General features: G+C 32.9%; 1 long non-coding RNA gene across 3 annotated transcripts; it reads left to right on the forward strand.

The window, feature by feature from the left end:
• Positions 1-10,963: 10,963 nt before the first annotated feature.
• LOC132057521 (uncharacterized) lies at positions 10,964-13,904 on the forward strand. 3 transcript variants are annotated; one of them, XR_009415158.1, is made up of 4 exons: positions 10,970-11,040; positions 12,229-12,276; positions 12,357-12,898; positions 13,521-13,904. It is a non-coding gene; the product is annotated as an uncharacterized LOC132057521 (long non-coding RNA). The 3 variants fall into 3 exon arrangements; XR_009415156.1 differs by lacking the exon at positions 12,229-12,276 and having other exon boundaries at positions 10,964-11,040; XR_009415157.1 differs by lacking the exon at positions 10,970-11,040 and having other exon boundaries at positions 11,054-12,276.
• The last annotated feature ends 345 nt before the right edge of the window (positions 13,905-14,249 follow it).

Here is a 14,249-nt window from a genome sequence, read left to right on the forward strand (position 1 = left end):
AGACCGAGATGACTTTAAATTTGGACAGTTAATAAATTTTCACCCCGTCATACTTCCCCTTGTTAGAGCTTTTTTTTTCACTCCGTCGCGCCCAGGTTTTTTTTAATAAAGCTTCACTCCCCGTCGTCGACCATGGTAGCTGCTACTCTTGTAGGATTCTTCGATTTGTAAGAGAAATGAGATGCAGGGTAAGTGATGGAACGAAGATATGGAGTTCGGATCCGAAGAACTAGAACCTTAAGGTTTTTTTCGAGTTTGGAGATGGAGATGGTAGTAATAGTGGTGGTGGTGTTGTTGACGGTGGCGTGGTTGGTGGAGATAGAGAAGGGAGGGAGGGGTAAGTGAGGGGAAGGAGAAGAGAGGCTGGAGATATAGTAAGGGAGGGAGAGAGGCGGCAATGAGGGGAAGGAGAGAGAGAGAGAGGGATTTTTTTTTTTTTTAAGGGTTTGGAGAAGATGATAAATCTTAAATGTGTAGTGAGGGGAGAATGAGAGACATATATTTCAAAAGTTATCGGCCCAGGTTATAAAAATGTAACTTTGAAAAAATAAAGCTACGAAAATTAAATAAAAAATAATAAGTTATTATTCATAAATAAGTTTTCACAAATTTACATAAAGTGAATTTTTCCAACCGCAATGCTTGATAGAAGCTTCTAATGTTGTTCGATTCAACAAAATGATCCGATTTTGTGTGTAGATTACTGTAAACAGTGTGTACCTATATTTGTAAAACACAAGTGCTGCGCATTTTGTATATATGGGAAACAGTTATTTTGCTTAAGCAACTTTTGTATAATGTCTACCTACGAGCCTTTACTTTTTTTTTTAAGTTTACACGGACAACATATATTGTCCATCATAATATCATATTAATTGTGGCTTCCCTAGCATAGTAAGGCAGATGTGGAAAATTTCCAAGTGTCATACTGTGCTTCCGATTGCATGTCAGCTTCTACAATGGAGTACTTCAAGATGGTCTTATTTACGAAATTATACGGGGGGAATTGGAGTAATATGATGGAAAAGTAAAACAATGGGTAGATATTTGTTGATAAATCATCCTTGATTTAAATATAGCACAATTTTTCATAATCAATAATTTTAGAATTTACTAATTTTCGCTAATTTCATAGAATTTTCCTTGCATTAGCAGCGCACCTTTGACATTCACTGAAAATTAAAATACCAAAAGGATCTCAATTGAAGCACAAAATAAAAATGAAGACTTTGGTATCTGTATGCTAACACGATCGATTTACTAGTAATTTATAAAAGGCTATGTACTACATACATATAAAGCTATTTGTTGGATGATTAATTTTGTTTGTGATATAGTCTTATCACTTCTTATGTTTTGTTTATAAACATAAGCTAACAATTTAAATAACACATGAAAATTCTGCATCTCTACCATTTTTTTAAAAGTTAGAATGATTTTGTGATGATATCAAATCTATTATGGATTTGGATGGAGGATGAAATTTAAATGCGGCCTATTATGAACAATTGAATAAATGAGATAATTTAGTCATTTAATTTATACTAAGCTAGCCATTATATATTTCTTACTTGCAAGCAAGCAAAGAACAATTCTTTTATAAGAAATAATCATGGACATACTTTATTTTTGGTAACTGTTAGTAATATAATTTTTACTTTTTTTTTTTTTTTGTTAAAAGACTAGTTGATATATGTTTAATAAAATATGCATACATCTCAAGGGGCTAGCAGGAATGCAAGTTAGGGCATTAATGTAGTTGTTCGAACTAAAAAATATCCGATAATATCCTAACAAAAGAAATTCCTAATTTATGTGCTTCAAGATATGGTAAAGCAAACAAAGGAATTACAAACAGGATCAAAAAAGGGTAAACCTTATCATATCTACGGATGTTTACACTAAATCAATGATCGACATGGATTTGAATATATTTAGCTATCACTTAATCAAGATTAATTAATGTATATATATTCATTTCATAATCATGTAAACATGATAAATTGCATTAATTTGGTGTAAACACCCGGTGTAGATAAGTATTATTCATCAAAATGTTCTTGCTTTGTTCCAGCTTTAGCTAATATATCTGCTACAGTATTTGATTTTGTTCTCGAAAACTATGTTAATTCTCCGAACTCCACAACTTGAGCAACAAATACCTACAATCAGAAATAATAAAATGATAATGACCAACATGTGAAGGGTGCTATTGAACATGAAGTGTGATATTGTAAGTTTCTAGGTTGATTTTTAACTAGTAAAAAATACTCGATGGCCCTAAAGAATGCAATAGCTATCGAGACTAGGAACTATGAATATTGTGATTATGAATAAGTCATATATGCCACAAACAACAAAGTAACAGATCATGTCAATACTTATAAAGTTCTCTAGACTCCAGCCAACAATGCATTTTTTTCTTGATCAAATTTATTCATCTTCAAAAGAAATTACACTTGACCTGAGAGAGTTTGCAAAAAACTACCTAACTCCCTAATTATGATTTAAAAGATAGATACAACTATCTTCAATACAAAAGATGAGGTGAATGCCATTGGGACTAGGATACTTGGACCAAGCTTTAAAAAATAGTAGCATTAGCGCTGTTTATAAATATACTAGTTACGGAAGGCCCGTGCTAAGCCCGGATCCAAACTCAAAATATAAAAATAAAAATTTATAAAAATAGAAATTCTTATTAAATACGTATAACGTGACACATTTTCTACCGCATAATTAATTTAATGTATTTGCAGGTTAATGATATCTTATTGATAAGTTTTATAATTATTAAAGTTTCTTTGACACACAATTAGATGATTTTTAATGAAAAATTTATTTATGAGGAAGAAAGTTAATTAGAAAAATTAGCAAATCTCAAAGGGACACAATGACTCGATATCCTATATTAAGATTGATTATGATAAAGTATGATAATTACAACTTGCAGAGCTCATAAATCAAAAAATATTTTCGTCTTTTTGTGAATTTGTGAGCGTGTGATTTTATTCATAGATAAAAATTGATTTTTTTTGACATTTATTAAATTTTCATTCATTATCTTGCGTCAAGGGTTTATGCTAGTTAAATGTGATTTTTCACCTTAGTTGCGGACGAAATTCAAGAAATAACCTATATTTATTAAATCGAATCTCAAGATTCAATAAAATTTAATTCTTCATGTATTCTCTATACTCAAAAAAATTAAATTTAGTTAACCAAACAAGAGATTTTAAAGATGACCCGATCTCAATGGATGATATTGTCTTCATTTTCAATACTTTATGGCATCATTTAAAAAAAATTACTTTTTGTATTTATAATAAATCATAGATATTTCAAAGGCGACGTATAAAATTATCCATAACTTTTTTATTAGGCTAAAATTACATTCTTGAAAAAATTATCTTATAAAATAAAAAAAAGACCTAAAAGTAATTAATTGAAAAGTTTGACATTAATTTGGAAACTTTTGTGAGGCTACAAAAGTCCTTTGATTGTCCCAACCGGTTTGAAGCTGCCCGTGCTTAACAACCGGCCGATTTCTCGTTTAAAACCGGAATCGGCCACCGGTTCCGATTTACCGATTAAATAACCGAAACCGGACCGGTCTGGTTCAAAAGTGTCCAAAACCTCTTTTTGTTTTGTTTTTTGTATAGTGTGTATATATATATATATATATATTATAGTATTTATTAGTATATTGTAGGTATATTTACATATGTTATATAAGTTTATAAGTAAGGTTTATATGTTTATACGTGTGTATAAACATATATATATATATATATATATATATATATATATATATATATAAGTTATATGCTTAAGTTATACTACATATACCTAAAATATACTAAGAATATACTTATATATATATATATCAATATATATTATATTATATAATATATTATATATATATATATATATATAGTAGATAAAATAGCCCGTGCTTGTATTTACAATGTAAGGTAGCTAGTAAATGTTCCTTTACATGCGAAGAGTTGTGAGAAAAAACAAAAGCTCTTCATAGATACATAGGAATTAGAATCTATAAAAGATGAGGAATCAAATATCTTCAAACTCTTCTTAACCACCTAATGAAAATATGATAAGATAATCTTCCAACAGGAAAAATAAACATTCGGATTACACCACACTGTTGACACCAGTAAAAAGACTCATCGTTGTCTTGTCACCTTCTTTGATCAACTTGCAAGAGGTCCTACCCTTAGAGCAACTCCATTAGCTGTCATTATCTTCCTCCCAAGTTAAGTTCCTTCCTTCCTCCTTAGAAACATGCATTTTCAGAATCTCAAATTTCGACGCTTGATAACGCACATACGATAAGTCTAAAGGCTAAAACTTGTATACCAATAAGGTGCTGAAGGAAAGAAACATTTGGAACATACAATTAAACCAAAATCTTTCTTTGAATAACACTAAGGCATCATAAATAATGAAATCAGGAGCTTATCACATTTATTATACAATTAGTCCATTTTAGTTGTAGGCATATCATTCATTCAGTAAATATATCTTATGTCTCTCCTTCGTTAAAAATCTGCACGTAGGAAAGAATGTTAGAACCTTTCTAACGGAAAGATGTAACATTGTAAATAGAACGGAGAGGAATAGTAAGGGCATAATTGAATATTAATAGGCGGGTGATATATAAGTACAAAATCTACATAGTTAAGTTGTAGAAAAGGCGACGCTAAAACATGAGGTAAAGAATCTTGAATGTAAAAGCTAGCATCTTATCAAAATTCCACCCACCACAAAGTAATAAGCAACTTAAATATATATAGCGCTAAATATAACTAATTATTTGTGTCATATCAACTCCAAAAGATCAAAAGCGAGACACGAGTCCATATGAGTATGTCGAAAAAAGTTCATACGGGGCTAATGGGTGTTACCGTACGATTGTGTCATAGAAATATTGTAGAGCTATTGAGATCGGTCAAAATCAGATCTATTCCATTCATTAGCAAGCAACATTTCAATCAGGTATTTCAAATCAAACACACAGAATTCTTCTCATAATATTAATAGTATCGACTTACCATGTGTGCCCAATGGTAATGGTCATGTCATCGAATCCTAAATACGAAAAGCTACAAATAAGAATTCTATCATAGTTGAAACAACTTTTTTTGATGACCTATCATAGTTGACACTCTCTCGCAAAGCCAAGAGAGAATAGGTATTTTGAACAACAATACTTTAAGAACATTGGGTAGGAAAGTGAGCTTAAGAGAGGCATATCAAAAAATGAAATTATTGATATAACCTACAAAAGATATTCTTCATGTTATCATTTATCCACGGTTTTGTCAAATCATAATTCTTTATCAACTATAAATACAAAGAAAAACACATATACGAACATCATAAGATTTCACCTCTTGCACAAGTTAACCAGGAAATCGGGCAGAAGGATCGAGTAAAATGGAAGTGAAAAGGTGATGTTCCAATTGGTTTTGAGTTTGCATCAATTGTTACCTAATGCAGTAGAAAAAAGGAGAAAGCGTGTAAAAGAGTTACCCCAACTATAAAGCTTAGATACCGGGACGACAATCGGAGATGATCGACTAGCGTATATTTCTTTCTCTTTTTTACGTATGGTTTATCGATCAAGTACTTAATCCTCTCAATTTTCGGTCTTCATCTAATTTGACAACGATTATTAGAAGTCTAAATCTTTATAATCAATTATTGAAATAGAAAAACTTAAATAGAAACGAGAGGAAGTGAAAATCCTATTCCAACTTGTAAAACTTGTAGATATCCTCGGTTACTTTATATCAACCAAATGAATGATTATCAATAATCACAACAATCGAGAATCGATTGTTTGGTTTGCTTGAAGTCCGAGGGCGAACTTTCCTGAGAGAATCTCTTGCCTTTACCATATTCCTTCTAAGGCTATTGGAACACATCTTCATACCTGATAGAAACATGGACTTTCATTTACTTAGCATATTGATTGAGAAATTATCTTCATAGGAGATCCGTTTGGACCAAGAATCGTAACATTAAAATATCGCATATTTTCTTCGAGCGAGAACCACTTATTCCCAGTGCGCAATCAAAGTTAAACCAGGCAAAAAACCTCTCTCTCTTAGCAATATAGGTCGCAACCCAATCAAACCCACAATCCAATGGACGAACTCACATATAAGCTTCAAGGGGCAGAACACTTGCTCATACCATAATTAACAAACTTAAATATGTCACCTATATTGCCGAAATTCAGGGGGAAGATACTTTAATGCTTCAAAGAGCTCAATATTGCACCTCGGATGAAAGGAGAGGAGAGAAAAGGCGCATGTAGGTAAAAAAAGACTTTGTCTCCAAATAAATTGCGATAAAGATATCACTTTGAATTGCAAAAACTTGGCTTTTTTCTTGACCACTAATTGGGTCCATTTCATTCCAATACTCAATAATTTCTCTTCTAATAATAAAGGGGAAAAAAAAAAACTAATACGTACATGACTTTTTTTAGCATAAGAATCAAAAGCTCAAATAGGAAAATTCACCTTAATAATTCTTCGAGAAGATTGTTGTTGGGCGTTGGCCATTGAATTGAAGTACATGACTTTTTTTAGCATAAAAGAAAAGAAGATTAAGGAACTCTATTACACACACATAGATAAACTATGTGTTGACAAATTGAAAGAGATGAAGTTGAAGTGATACTAAGCCAGATGGAAACACATATTGGCACGTGGCAGTTCACTTTCAAGTTTCAACTTAAAAAGATCTTAGCATAAGTAAGTACACCTGGCCATATATTAATACAGCACGTATTATCCAGTTTACAGCTCACAGTGAAATGACCGAAATGCCCCTCTAGCATGTCGACGATCCAAGTGCTGAACCCACTCTTCTATATAGTTAATTAAACTATACGTTTAAGTTATATGTATACTATATATACTTATATATTATAACTTAAGTTATTTATAGCTTAATTTTTTTCTAAGTTTATAAATTCATATTTTATAAATTAAGTATATTTATATTATAAGTATATTCTTAATATATTTTAGTTATTTTTAAGTATATAACTTTCTAATTTTTAATTTAAGTAGATGTATATTATAAGTATATTCTTAGTATATTTTAGGTATATTCCTAACTTAATATAAGTAAAAATATGAACACAAGTAAATAGAAGAAAGCTCAATGAGCCATATATTTTATTCATTCTTGGATAACATTTATTTGCAAGTTGTAGTTTATTTTAACTTGCAAATAATACATGAGTTGCAAAGAAATAGTAGAATAATAAAATCACCAATTCTCAATCATTTAGTTAATTTCCCTCATATCATATTCGGCCATGGAGATATCTTCAAAGTCTTCCATTTGATCCGCTCCACTTGCTATCAAATCTTCAATCTCTTCCTCTTCGCCTTCCTCCGCTTCTAAGTTTTGGTTGCGTCGCTCCGATCTAATCCAATCGCGAATGCACACTAGTACTTGCAAGCTAAATCCGGATAATGAGTGTCTATGGTCTCCAATTTATTATCTTCCTTAGCTAAATGCACTCTCCGAAGCCACGGTTGATACTTGAACCGTAAGGATATCTCGAGCCATTCTTGAGAGTATCGGATGACTTGCCTTGTATTTCTTCCACAATGCTAAGACGTCCAAATCATCTAGTTCCTTGATATCCACATTGGACTGCATCAAATAAAAGTGATATTCATCAAAGTTTGCATTACAAGAAGGAGTTGGATGTGCATGTAAAACTTTTAAATACGACAAACCCGACAAGCCCTTTTTTCTACTTTGAGAAGTAATAGGGTATGGAGCAACGGGTGTAGCATGTTCTTTCAAATTAGAATAATGACTAAAAACTTTTCTAAACTCGACATCAATAGCGAGGTCGGCTTCAACTAAAGATGGTTCAACTCCCTCTTCAATTTCTAAAAATGTATAAATTTGATTAATCAATGCTTTAGTATAAGACACTTTTAAATAAAGATTTAAAAGAGAACCCAATATAAATAAAGTTGGGATGGAAAAAAAATACTTCTTAAATTTTATTGTCATATAAAAAATAGCCGCTTGATAACTGGGTTAATATTTATACTTTTGTAAAACTCTAGCTATTTCCGCTAAGTAGGCTAAAATTTCGATTACCGTGGGATAGAATTGTTTAGAAAAAGCAAGAGTTGCATTATAAAAAATTTCTAAGAGTTCAACACATTCCTTAACATCTTCCCAATGCGTAAAATTTAACCAATCATCATTATTAATATTATATTTGTCGTGAACTTGTTGTATGGGAATCCTATACTCATATGCTTGTTGTAGCATAATGTAAGTATAGTTCCACCTAGTCTCAATTTCTACTTGAATTTTCCTAGGTCTAAGGTTATTTTCCACACAACAATTCTTAAAATCTCTAAGTCTTCCCCTATTAGCATTACAAAAAAGAAACGCAACCGCCTCTCTAACTTTTTGAATAGAATCGTCAAAACACACAAGACCATCTTTAACAATTAAGTTTAAAATGTGACAACTACATCTCACATGAAAAATATTTTTTAGCGGAGGGTTTAATTCTCTTTTTAAAAGACCAATCGCCTTTGTATTATTAGAAGCATTATCTAAAGCAATACAAAGTGTTTTTCTATAAATGTTAAAAAATCTCATAATAGTAGACATTGAATCCGCTAAAAAAATTTCATCGTGACGACCTTTCCTTCATCATATAAAAAAGCTATAATTCTTTTTTGCATAACCCAATCATCATCAATCCAATGACATATAATAGCAAAAAAAAATCTAACTTGTTAAGACTAAGACCCAAATCAGCGGTAAGAGAAACATTACAATTTTAAGAATTAAATACATGGCGCAAATAAAATCTATATTTTTTATACAAATCTATAATATCCGCTCTACAAGTACTTCTAGGAATACCTTCAAATAACGATTATAACAACGTTGAATGTAAATAACAAACCCCAAACCCGAAGGAAAGGAAAATGGTAAACAATCATAAACTACCATTTTAGCTATTTCTACACGCTCTTTTTTCTTGTCATACTTAAAAATTTTACCGGTTTGTGGGTCTATCGTCATTTGAATACCCCCCACATTTGAACCCGTTTGCTCTCTCCAAACATCCATATGTCTCTTTCTCATATGACCATTTAGTGTACCCGTTCCACCATCCTTACTAGTTCCTTGCCTAAAAGCAAATGCTTGTCCACAAAGGGTACATTTAGCTGTTTGGCTTTCCTTATCCTTAGTCATAAATTTCCAAATTTTAGCGGTTGGCTTACGAGTTCTAGGCGGTTTATCTTGTGTATGTGATTGTGTAGGACCTGTATCTCCTATGAGATTTTCGGGGGCTTGTGTTTCATAATCATCATCATCATCATCATCAATTTCATTAAAAGTGTCGGTATAATGTTGTTGCATTGCCTCATGATCTAAAAGTGAATTATTTCCACCAACATCAATACCTAAATTAGGTGTTTCTTCCACAAATGTTTCCCTCATTAAACCCACCCCTAACAATACCACTACCACCGCACCACGTCTAAATCTCTTCGCCATTATTAAATAGAATTAATTTAAATCACACTCAAATAAATCACAAGAAAATAAATTGCAACAAATTAAATTGCTAGAATTAAATTGCGTAAATTAAATTGCGAAAAATAAAGATAGAGTTGGAACGAAGGTACCAAATTGCCGGACTAATTTCCAACAAAGTGAAGGCGGCTAGAATTGCAAATCCACCAAAGCTACTTTGGATTGTTGCAAAATCACCAACTCCACCAACAATATTATAATTGCAAAATTAATAATTGAAACTATAATAAAACTTTATAATATTTAATTGAGAGAAATTTAAAGTGGCTAATTGTTGCAAAGTAACTATAATTGAGAGATTGAGAGAAAGAGAAGAGTGAATTGGTGTGGATTAAAATGGAAATGGAGAGGAGTTTATATAGGGGTGGGGGATGGGTTAAAGTGTTAAAAAAAAAGTTTGGGGGGGTTGAGGGAGGGCAAAATGTGGGTTTGGGGCCAGTTTGGCAACGGCATTTTTGCAAATGGACCGTTGTGTGCCAACGGTCCCACAAAGTTACCGGCTACATTTAAAAAAAAAAATTAATTCGTAGGTTTAAGCTGGTCCGGTTCGGATTTTACCGGTTTAACCGGTTCCGGTTCCAAAAAAATCGAAACCGGACCGGTATTTAATAAACGGTTAACCGGTTCAACTGGTTTCGGTTTTACCGGTCTGATTACCGGTTTTAACCGGTTGACGGGTTTACCCTTATCTATATATTAATCTATATATTAATACATAGGTCCGCAGGGGCGGAGCCACATGGGCTCCAGGGGTTTCATCCGAACCCCCTCGGCAAAAAATTACAGTGTATTTTCAAAGTTAAAATTATTTTGTTATGTATATATAGTAGATGTTGAACCCCTCACTTAACCGTGTGTTCGTATTTTTTAGAATTTTTGAGCACTTTGATGAAAATCACCATTTCCCATGCTGTAGGGTCCGCTCATGTGGCATGCCTAAATGAGCAGGAAACCTATTTATCTTTTCTCTCAAATTTCTGACCATATTTCTTATTTTCCTCAGAATTTCATGCGCTAAAAAAACCAAAGAAGAGTCGCGTCCTCTCAATTGCCTCCGTTTATTAAAAGAGGAAAGAAATGAACAGTCACGTCTTAACTTTTCTGAATTGCCTCCATCTCTTCTTCTTCTTCTTCTTCCCAGCAAAGATTGTTGTTCCGTCTTTCGCGATTCATATCCATGGCTATCATTGTTGGATCCAGCGCGGTCAGCGGTACTACATATGGTTGACGGATATACAAGCAGAAACGAGGCAATCCTCCGCTCCTAAATTCTTAACTCCCTTTTAATTCTCTGCTTTTGCCACAACTGAATCCACCATCTTTGTCCTAACGCTTTACTGGATTCTTACTGGATATGCCCCAGCGGTTGGATATAGTTGGCATCTCTTTCTCTGATCGCCGCAAAATATGGTATCTACATCTACTCGCATTTTTTTAAGTCATTAAAAAATTCAATCCTCCTCAAAAACTAACAAAAGATAGGTTTGTTCTTTTACTCTGTAAAGAACTTCTTTTAAACAGGATTTTCTTGTACTTTGGGGAAGATATTAGGATAGCAAGTGAAGAAACTAATGATCTTTTAAAGCAGGTCGGAGAAGTAAGCCGAGCAAGTAAAAATGTGGTCCTTTGTCGTTACATGGTTATATGTTGCACTATGGTTTAGTTTTATGTAGGGATTATTGAGCAAGAAAGAGAGTAAGCTTCTCTCTTTCTGTTCTTATGTGCTCTCTTCTTTAGGGGCAGAGTTAATGGAGGAGATACCTTACTCAGACCATAAGTCTGAATAGAAAAAAAGAAGAAGATCCTTTTCAATAGAGAAACGTATGTGTTGTTTACTGCTGCCTTCAGAAGGCAAAGTCTTTTACTTTCGTTCTGTTGAAATACAAATTATCTCCTAATTGAGCTACAACTTACTTTGGTTAACTTACTATAGATGGAGAATATTGTATGTTCTTATATCAAATCCTCTCTATTTAGACCCGCATTTTAATACATGTAAAAGTTTGTCTATTAGAGTACGACAAAAAGAATTTGCTTCGTTAAGTCATTCCACTAAACTAATCTTTATGGATTGAGCTTTTCCAGTCTTGGTTTGAAAGCCTTGACAGCTCAGATTACGTAGTTCGTAGCCATTACTATAGGAAAGAACTCGTATTTACACGGATTCATCAACTGTAGATCTAAAAATCCCAAGAGTTGCGTATCGAGATGCTTATTAAAAGAGAGTTATCTATCGAGGTATTGGTTCCAGATGACTTACCCTTATTTTGGATAAGATCCTGACTTCCTTATGACAGGCTATCTCTTTGAGTCACATTTTTCTCCCCTGTACTTTGTATACATTATGTTGCTGCAGTAGAATAATCCTACGTTCTGTACTGTATTGCTACCACAATAAATGGTACAACTGCAAATATCATTAGTTTCATCTCTATGTAAGTGAACCGTTTGCTGCCAAACTTAGATGGTTTAGGTCGGTGATGTGTTATACATTGTTGAAATTGGAGCCTTTTGGATCTGAAATCTTCATATAGTCACTGTTTAGATTTATCTATGTTTGATTGAAAAAAAATGTAGAAGAGATATCTTCCTTTTCAGGGCCATCGGCTATTCAATAGATGATACATTGAAGATCAAAAGCTGCAGGTTAGATGATTGTATTGAATTTCTATTCTAATTTTGAGAAAATTTCTCCTCATATTGAAATTTTATACTGGATTATACAGGTTGATGATTTTTATGCCCGGAAACAACAGAACAGGCTAGCTGCACGTCAGACGGAACCGGGCAAAGCCAGCCATGAAGATTTTGTATCGAAGCATCCAGTGGATAATCATGAGAAGGATTAAAAAAAGCTTCTACCTATTGTAGGTGTCTCTTGACAACAAGAAAAATAGAGATTCGCAAGGCATGGATGCCTACTGCTTTGGCTCTCTTTTCCCCTCCCCTTTTTCCTATTATCTTTTGGTGGCCTTGTGAAGCTAAAATTTAGCAACTCCACTAAGATGCTGAAGAAATATTTCAGCTCACCTTACTGATGCAATCATTGTCTGTTGAACACATTTAGACTTGGTTGCTGTTGAATTCCCTAGCAACATCATTGGTCTTGTCTTAATCCGAAGTTTCATCAATATTAACTGCTATCACTATGAATTCAACTTTTGAATAAATGATTTCATTCGAAATCTCTAAGCTTATTTTGGCAGGTGCTGCTCTTGAAAAATTAGAGGAGGAGAAAGGTATCGTAATCATTTCATGGAAGCTACAGGTAATATATCTTATGTTTGGACTTTCAGTTTAAAGTGAATAAAGGTGCAAATTTTACTAATATACATTAATACTATAAAAGTTTTTTTTTTTTTTTGTCTATGCAGTTTTGCCAAATGTATTAAGATAATTTACCCATTATAATAGTTTATGGTGGATCATGAAGAAATTTTAAAGAGTAAAGATCGCTTTTATGTGCCAAATTATTTTGCGATATCTATATTTTCTTTATGATTTTGAATTGGAAACTCTTTACTTAGCCGTAATCTATATATTTATATACGGCTGGTCTATAGCCTAAGTTACATGTCACTTCCAAAAAAAAAAAAAAACCCCATTTTTTTTCCCTTTTTGTTTTGTTATTTGCTTGCTCATTGTTTGGTTCTTTTCCCCTTTCCCGGATTCTTTATTTGTTATTGTAATAGAGATTGGCAATAAGAAGTTGTGAGAGTTAAAATAAACAATTGTATGCATTATGACCCTCAAATTCTGGTGATACCGGTGGATTAATTCTTCGGTTAATTGTTATCTTTTTCCTCCCCATAAAGCTTCAAGCCACATTTCTTTGGCCTGCATATTATCAATTTTTTTTAGCATTTATGAGTTTCCTTTGCAATTCTCAGACTCTCAAGTTCAAGCAAATAAACAAAGAGCTCATAGATACACGTTGAAATGCCTATAATTTGGTAAGTCCACGAAGAATAATGTTATTGAAACAGAGGTACAAGAATTCTGGGCTGAGGAGTAAGAAGCACAGACAACGCAAAATATGATCCCCAAGACAAAGAACTTCATTGCATAGAATATATAGTTGCACCTTATCCAACAACATTAACTTTCTTTATAGCACACTTATTATAACGGATACAGTTCAACCATTGTCCTCTGTTACTAAGTTGGCTTCAGAATCAATGACATAAGTGTACCTTATTTTTGGTCAACATAACTGTACTTCATTCCTGCACTTATTGATATTGTCTCTATATAACTTAATGTTTAGTACCATATACCAGAGTCTGAAAAAATATGAGTTTGATGGGCTCGAGGCTATTTAGCGTGTTCGTGCAATGATCCATTAAGAGATCAATGTTGGTGTTAGTCTAATAATGTTTCCGTAAGTGAATTTAGTTAAGGAAGTTTCTCCCCCTTCTCTCACTCTTAGACAAATTTATGCATAACTATACTTAACGTATGGGTGCCTTGATGTTAGCAGGTGTTCTTCTGTACCAAAAACTCTATGAGGAGGTATTGTGTTTAAAAGGTGGAGTAATTGTCTAGATACTAACTTCTATGAGATTCAAGGGTTTATGTTTGAAGCATATGCTATTCTTTTCCTTAAGTTGGTGGTTGTT

This window comes from Lycium ferocissimum, chromosome 5, assembly GCF_029784015.1.
Source record: "Lycium ferocissimum isolate CSIRO_LF1 chromosome 5, AGI_CSIRO_Lferr_CH_V1, whole genome shotgun sequence".
Taxonomy (NCBI): domain Eukaryota; kingdom Viridiplantae; phylum Streptophyta; class Magnoliopsida; order Solanales; family Solanaceae; genus Lycium; species Lycium ferocissimum.